Raw genomic sequence first — 7,481 nt, 5'->3', positions numbered from 1 at the left:
GTGACCACATCTGAACAGACTCTAAGAAAATAATGTTCACTTACTCAGACTCATTTAAACTCTAAAAGGGAACTATTTAACCAGTCAATCATTCCCCATCCATTCATCCTCCCTGGATGGTTCTTTATTGTCCCTCAACAGAATTCCCTTTTTCCCCCCTCCCATAACCCATTTTTATCAGAAAGGCATATAAACTTCTGAACCCAGTTGAATTCTCATTTATCATGTGCTTTTTAATCTTCAAGCTTTAGTCTAAAAAAAAAGGCTATGCCAAGCACTGTGGCTAATGTCTGTAATCTTAGCATTTTGAGAGGCCAAGGTTGGGGGATCGCTTGAGGCCGTGAGTTCAAGACCAGCCTCAGCAACACAACAAGACCTCGACTCTACAAAAAATAGAAAAATTAGCCAGGCATGGTGGCACATGCCTGGGGTCCCCCCCTACGCAGGAGACTGAGCCAGGAGGATCACTTGAGCCCAGGAGTTTGAGGTTGCAGTGAGCTGTGATGACGGCACTGCACTCTAGCACAGGTGACAGAGTGAGATGCTGCCTCAAAAAAAAAAAACTAAAAAATAAAAAAAGGCTAAAAAATACAGTTATATGACATATTGTAGATTGGTAGCATAGACCTATTTTATTTTATTTTTTTAATCTTTTGTTGACCTATTTTCTACCTTTTTTTAGTTGCCAAAGAAAAAGTATATATGTTTATGGTGTACAACATGATAGTTTGAAGTACATATACATTGTGGAATGGCCAAAATGAGCTAATTAACATTATACATTACCTCACATACTTGTCATTTATTTGTGGTGAGAACATTTAAAATCTACTGTTGTAAGCACACCCCAAGGGCCATTCAGACTATTGTGCTGGGCTAGCTAAAGAGGAGCCATCTTGCTTCCAGTGTGCTTTTGGTTTGTTTTGTCTTAAGTTTAGAATTAACCTGCTTCTTGCTTACACTGCTGTCCAACACAAGGTTAGAAAACGACCTTGAGGAAAAACAAATCAAGAGTCCAGAATAGGCCAACTGCAGAGTGCTGATGACAAGATCCACCAGATGACCTATTGTTTGCTGATAACCACCAAGCATATCTTGCTGACTTGCACAAAGCTTGCTTTCTGCCACCAACCCCTTCTACCCCTTCCTTTTATAAGTTGTTCAGTAAGTAGAGGAGATGAGATGGTCTTGGAGACAAGAGTCCTCCATCTCCTCAGGATGCTGGCACTTGAATAAACCACCTTTCCTTCACCAACACTTGCCTCTCATATCTGGCTTTTGGGAGGCAGGCAGCCAAACCTGTGTCCGGCAACACCTTCAGCAATTTTCAAGCACACAATACATTGTTATTAACTGTAATCCCCATGTTGTACAATAGTTCTCTTGATCGACGATTTTCTATTTAGGAAAAATTACAATCTCATTTTATATGTGAAGAAATAGTCCTAGAGAGATAAAACCACTTTCCCAAGGTTCTATGCCTAGTTAGGCACACAGATACAAAGTTTCCTGACTTCCAGTCTCAAGTACTTTTCATTATACTTTTTCAGTTTATACATTAATTATTAATAGAATTTGTTGTGTTTTTTTGCCTCTATTTCAAAAAAATTTTGAGGCAACAGATGTTGTTTTAATGAGTCCCTTTTAACAAGTGCCTTTTGATTTCTGACACATCAAAAATGATTTTACCTACATAAAAATAAAAAGAATAGTTACAACTGTTAAGCAGTCCCCAAAAGCTGTGCACTTTTTCGTTAACTTGCTACACAAGTTAAAAATATATGTAGTTTGAAAGAAATTAAAGAAGACAAACACATGGAAAGATATCTCATGTTTATGGATTGAAAGACTTAAATGTTTAAATGGCAATATTCCCCAAATTGATCTACAGATGCACTGAAATTTCTATCAAAATCCCAGATGATTTCTTTATACAAATTGACAAGCTGACCCTAAAATATATATGAAAATTCAAGGAACTCAGAATATCTGAAACAACTTTTTTTTTTTTTTTTTTTTTTCTTTTTTTGAGACAGAGTCTTACTCTGTTGCCTGGGTTAGAGTGCCCTGGTGTCAACCTAGCTCACAGCAACTTCAAACTCCTGGGCTCAAGTAATCTTTCTGCCTCAGCCTCTCGAGTTGCTGGGACTACAAGCATGCACCACCATGCCCGGTTAATTTCTTCTGTTATATTTTTAGTTGTCCATATAATTTCTTTCTATTTTTAGTAGAGACGGGGTCTCGCTCTTGCACAGGCTGGTCTCAAGCTCCTGAGCTCGAACGATCCGCCGGCCTCGGCCTTCCAAAGTGCTGGGATTATGGGCGTGAGCCACCATGCCCAGCCTGATTGAATCATTTTAAATCCATTGAGATTTGGTTTAAGTTTCAGAATATGGTCTATCTTGGTAAAAGTTATATACACATTTGTAAAAATGATGTATTTCGCTATCGTTGCATGCATGTTCTCCAAATGTCAATTAGGTCATGTTGATTGATGGTGTTGCTCAAGTCTTCTTTATCCTTACCTTGTATCTTTATATCTATCTGTATTAGTTTCCTGAACCTGCTATAAAAATTGTCACAAATTGAGTGACTTAAAACAAGAAAAATCTATTAGTTCACAGTTCTGGAGTACAGAAGTCTGGAATCAAGGTATGAGCAGGGCCATGCTCCCTCGGAAGGCTCTAAGAAAGAATCTTTTTTTTTTTTTTTTTTTTGTTGAGACAGAGTCTCACTTTGTTGCCCAGGCTAGAGTGAGTGCCGTGGCGTCAGCTTAGCTCACAGCAACCTCAAACTCCTGGGCTCAAGCGATCCTACTGCCTCAGCCTCCCGAGTAGCTGGGACTACAGGCATGCGCCACTATGCCCGGCTAATTTTTTTCTATATAGATTTTTAGGTGTCCATATAATGTCTTTCTATTTTTAGTAGAGACGGGGTCTCGCTCAGGCTGGTCTCGAACTCCTGACCTTGAGCAATCCACCCGCCTCGGCCTCCCAGAGTGCTAGGATTACAGGCGTGAGCCACCGCGCCCGGCCTAAGAAAGAATCTTTTTTTTTTTTTTTTTTTTTTAATTTTTTTATAAGGAACACTTCACGAATTTGCGTGTCATCCTTGCGCAGGGGCCATGCTAATCTTCTCTGTATCCTTCCAATTTTAGTATATGTGCTGCCGAAGCGAGCACTAAGGAAGAATCTTCTTTCCTCTTCTAGTCTGTGATAGTTGCCAGCAATTCTTAGCATTCTTTGGTTTGTGGCAGCATAGCTACAATTTCTGCCTCCATTGTCACGTGGCCTTCCTCCCTATGTCTCTGTGTCTTCACAGTTTTCTTTCCTTATATGGACACCTGTCATTGTATTTAAGGCCCAGCCTAATCCAATGTGACCTCATCTTAATTTGATTACATTTGCAAAGAATTTATTTCCAAATAAGGTCACATTCACAGCTCCAGGGATTAGGAATTCAACATATCTCAATTCAACTCACAGCACTATTTTTATATCTATTCTTATATCCTTATGTCTATTCTTTGTAGCAGCCAAGGGGTTCTCTTGGTCCTCTGAAAGTTCACTGAAAAATCAACTCACACAAGGCAGATTAATTGGGGAAAGGGAATACAAATTTATTTAATGTATATACAAAGAAGCCTTCAGAATGAAGACCCAATTCCTTAAAGGGGTACAGAAGCTTATATACCATCTCAGTACATCTAAATGAGTGCTTAGATGGACTCTGACCATTAACTATGAAAGAATGGGAGCTTGGATCCTGGCAAGACAGATTACGGGAGTGGGGAGAAGAGGAATTCTGTTGAAGGGCAATAAATGCTTATGGGGAGAATTCAATGTCCTGAAGAACATGCAGTGATCTAGGACAATGTCTCTTGGGCCCGCAGAGTAGACCATGGTTCATGACAAAAGTCTGTCCATGTTTCTTGACAGATTTAAGTCTTCCTTCCTACAATATCAGTTTAGTTAATGAAAACTCAGGGAAGGGACTCGTGGTAATTGTTTTCTACTTTGGTAGACTTCTGTACTTTAGGCAGATAAGAGACTTCAGAGAATCCTATGCTTTGGAGAGACAATGGGGGTAGTGGGGACAGGTGGTGGGGGAGGGGAGAGGTCAGAGAGACCTTTTCAGTTAGGTATGTACAAAGCACCACATTTTAGGATATTGGTTTCAAAGCCCCAACATCTGATAGCCTTATAGAATAATATGTCCTTTTTTTTTTTTTTTTTTTTTTTTTGAGACAGGGTCTCACTCTGTTGCCTGGACTATAATGCAGTGACCTCATCATAGCTCACTGCAACCTCAAATTCCTGTGCTCAGGCAATCCTCCTGCCTCAGTTTCCCAAGTAATGGGAACTACGGGTGCGTGCCTGCGCAACTTGGCTAATTTTTTCTATTTTTTGTAGATTCAGGGACTCTCTATGTTGGTTAGGCTAGTCTCAAACTCCTAGACTCCAGCAATCCTCCTCCTGTCTCAACCTCCCAAAGTGCTAGGATTATTGGCACGAGCCACTGCGCCTGGCCTAGAATGATATGTCCTCCTATATTCTTAGATTAAAAGTGAATTTTTGGTGTACTTGTTCTATTAGTTATTAAGAGAGGAGTATAGAAATATCTGACTATAATTGCAGATTTGTCTATTTCTCATTTCACTTCTATCAGCTTTTGCTGCATGAAATTTGAAGCTCTTTTTTTCCCAGCTTTTTAAATTTTCCCCTTTTATACAAAACAAAGTAGAAGAAATAACACAGAATTAAAACTTCAAAAGCAGTAGAATTCAGTAGAACATGTATACACACAAAAAATCTGGGTAGAAAGATGGGCTTATTTACAATGAAGAAACAAAGGTAAAATTAAGGTAGTTTTCACATGAAAGATTAAAAAAAATCAAACATATGCTACAATGGGTACCACCATTTACAACAATATTAAATTGGGGGGGGGGAATTTAACACTTAGTAGGGACAGATATACCACAAGGTACAGGTTATACAGCATCAGTGCAATAAATTCACAAACTATGTTATAGCTAATCAGTTTAAGAATTGTTCCCAAATATGTCACATTTTTGGCCCTCAGAGGTTCATTCCTATAGATTTCAACTAAATTTCTGGCTACTTGGAAGGAAAGAATGATTATAAGAAACTTTCCAAGGAGTTACAAAATCTAAGTAAACCAGAGGCCAACTATCATCACCTCACGTCTGCTCTCACTCACTTTTCAGAGAAGTATTTAGGAAAAAAGTCAGACATCAGTGTAATCATTATCTCCTATGCCAAATCTATGGGGACTGAAATGGACAGGTAATTACCATAAAATGAGAATTTTGAGGATGACCTTTAAAGGCTTATTCTGGTCAAAAATTAGGTAAGATTATTTCCTATTGAAATGAATCTTGACGAAACAGAGAAGACTTTTGGCCTTTACTGGCTGGTTTTTTGAGTGAAGGTCATAGACAAAAGTCTTAACCTACTGTATATTATAGCTAAAGTCAGCTGAAAACGTGAAATTAAAAGCATGCTAAAAAATCCTAAATATAATCTTTTGGAAGTCTGCTATTAACTTGAAGTCTCAGTGCAAGAGGACAAGAGCTCTAAGGCTCTCAGATTTTTCTCATTTGGGAGAAAGGACCAATGTTTCCTACAAACTGCTAAGTTTTGCACAAAGGAGAAACCTACACACACTAAGGCATAGAATTAGTTTCAACTTATTTCATGGGGATTCTTCTCCCACAGCAAAGAAACAGAATGAGGAATGATTCTTTTTTTTTTTTTTTTCCAAAAAGAGTCTCACCCTGTTACTCAGGCTAGAGTGCCGTGGCATCAGCCTAGCTCACAGCAACCTCAAACTCCTGGGCTCAAGCCTCCTGCCTCAGCCTCCGGAGTAGCTGGGATTACAGGCATGCACCACCATGCCCAGATAATTTTTTCTATGTATATTTTTAGTTGTCCAGCTAATTTCTTTCTATTTTTTTTAGTAGAGACGGGGTCTCGTTCTTGCTCAGGCTGGTCTCGAACTCCTGAGCTCAAACGCTCCTCCCGCCTCAGCCTCCCAGAGTGGTAGGATTACAGGCATGAGCCACCGCGCCGGCCAGGAATGATTCTTAATTGGTCTCTTCATCAGAAGTGGTAAATTTGGTCTCTATATTCCTGAAATCAGACAGTTTTTTAAGCAGACTGTGAAAGCAGACAGTAGAACCAGCTTCCTGTAGCCACAGACCACTACCTTGTACCTAGCTAAAGCAAAGATCAACTCCAACAATTATCCAAAGTCACTTTGTACTAAAGGGTAAAGTCCACCACTATATTATTTTAAAGGAAGTTGCCTAAAAGTAAGAATTCAATTAACACTGGGTGAGAAAAATCAAAATAAGGCATACTCACTAATGAGTTTTCCACGTAAGGCCAACTGATGAGAATGTACCCAACTACACTTCACATGAAGACCCTATGCACAAAGCCATATTTGGTGAGTCTGAATTTCTATTAACTGTGGGCAGAGTGAGGGAGAACAAAGAGCTACTTCTTTAACATTTTAGTATCCAGGGAGTATAGTAGAAACTGTTCCCAGGGACAATGTATACACTCCATTAATCACATTTAATAAAGCAGTGAATTATTCATTTTTCTTTTCTTTTTGTTTGAGAAGCTTGTTTATGTCCCTTTTGGCCATTCCAATGTGCTTTGAAATAATTCCATGTTGGTTAAGTCCAGGAAGCAACACTAAGGAAGTCACTATCAGGTAGGTGAGAAGCAGATTGTGGACTTATTGGCCCACCTAAGCAACCGCAACAAGATCACGGTCATGAAGTACATTTTAGGCTTTTCTTCTTTTTGTGCAAAGAGGTGTTTCCACCAGCCCACAGCTCTGCATCGAATTTTTCCTAGATTGCTGCAGATTTCATGGAATCTTTGCTGTTCTTCCGTGGTCCATTTATTGAAGCCAAAAATTCTAGGTGCTAGGATAGGAACAATGTAGTCAGCCAAACACAAAAACATAACAAAACAGGAAACACCAGATAGTAGATCATCAGAAACACCAAAGAAACCACACCCATGACGGCAGGTGGAAACCAGGCTCTTTCCCATCCGAGGTCTTTATCCGTCATGAGCATCACTTCTCCCCATCCTTGCAGCTGCTCTTCCAGATTGCAGTCTCTGCAGCCAGCAAGTTGGTGCTCCGATTATCTCCCTCCGCCATGGTCCCTGAGATGCCTTCTCAGCTAGCGTAAGTCACCCTCCAGCTCAGCCTGCCTCCCGAGAACCGCGCAGCGATCCCAGCGCCTGAAGCTCTTTATTAGCTACATTAATATTCAGTATTGCTAAGTCTTCTTGGTTAATTGACTCCGTTACTTAAGTATGTGCACTGTCACTGTTCCTATTCAGCATAATTCTGGTATAAGATCATAGAGAAAAACAAATAGATACGTCATGGCAGTGATATGTTCTACATAGAAAATCTATTTTTTTTATCAT

At 39.6% G+C, this 7,481-nt stretch overlaps 1 non-coding gene and 1 pseudogene across 1 annotated transcript; both read right to left on the bottom strand.

Annotated features, from left to right (window-relative positions):
* Positions 1-3,074: 3,074 nt before the first annotated feature.
* Positions 3,075-3,181, bottom strand: LOC138383591 (U6 spliceosomal RNA). The gene has a single exon (XR_011233646.1). It is a non-coding gene; the product is annotated as a U6 spliceosomal RNA (small nuclear RNA).
* Positions 3,182-6,621: 3,440 nt separating this feature from the next.
* Positions 6,622-7,209, bottom strand: LOC138383338 (ADP-ribosylation factor-like protein 6-interacting protein 1 pseudogene; annotated as a pseudogene).
* Positions 7,210-7,481: the final 272 nt, after the last annotated feature.

Source organism: Eulemur rufifrons, chromosome 5 (genome assembly GCF_041146395.1).
Source record: "Eulemur rufifrons isolate Redbay chromosome 5, OSU_ERuf_1, whole genome shotgun sequence".
Classification (NCBI taxonomy): domain Eukaryota; kingdom Metazoa; phylum Chordata; class Mammalia; order Primates; family Lemuridae; genus Eulemur; species Eulemur rufifrons.
Note: the sequence above shows the minus strand (reverse complement) of the source record. Positions and strands in the feature narration are given on the sequence as shown.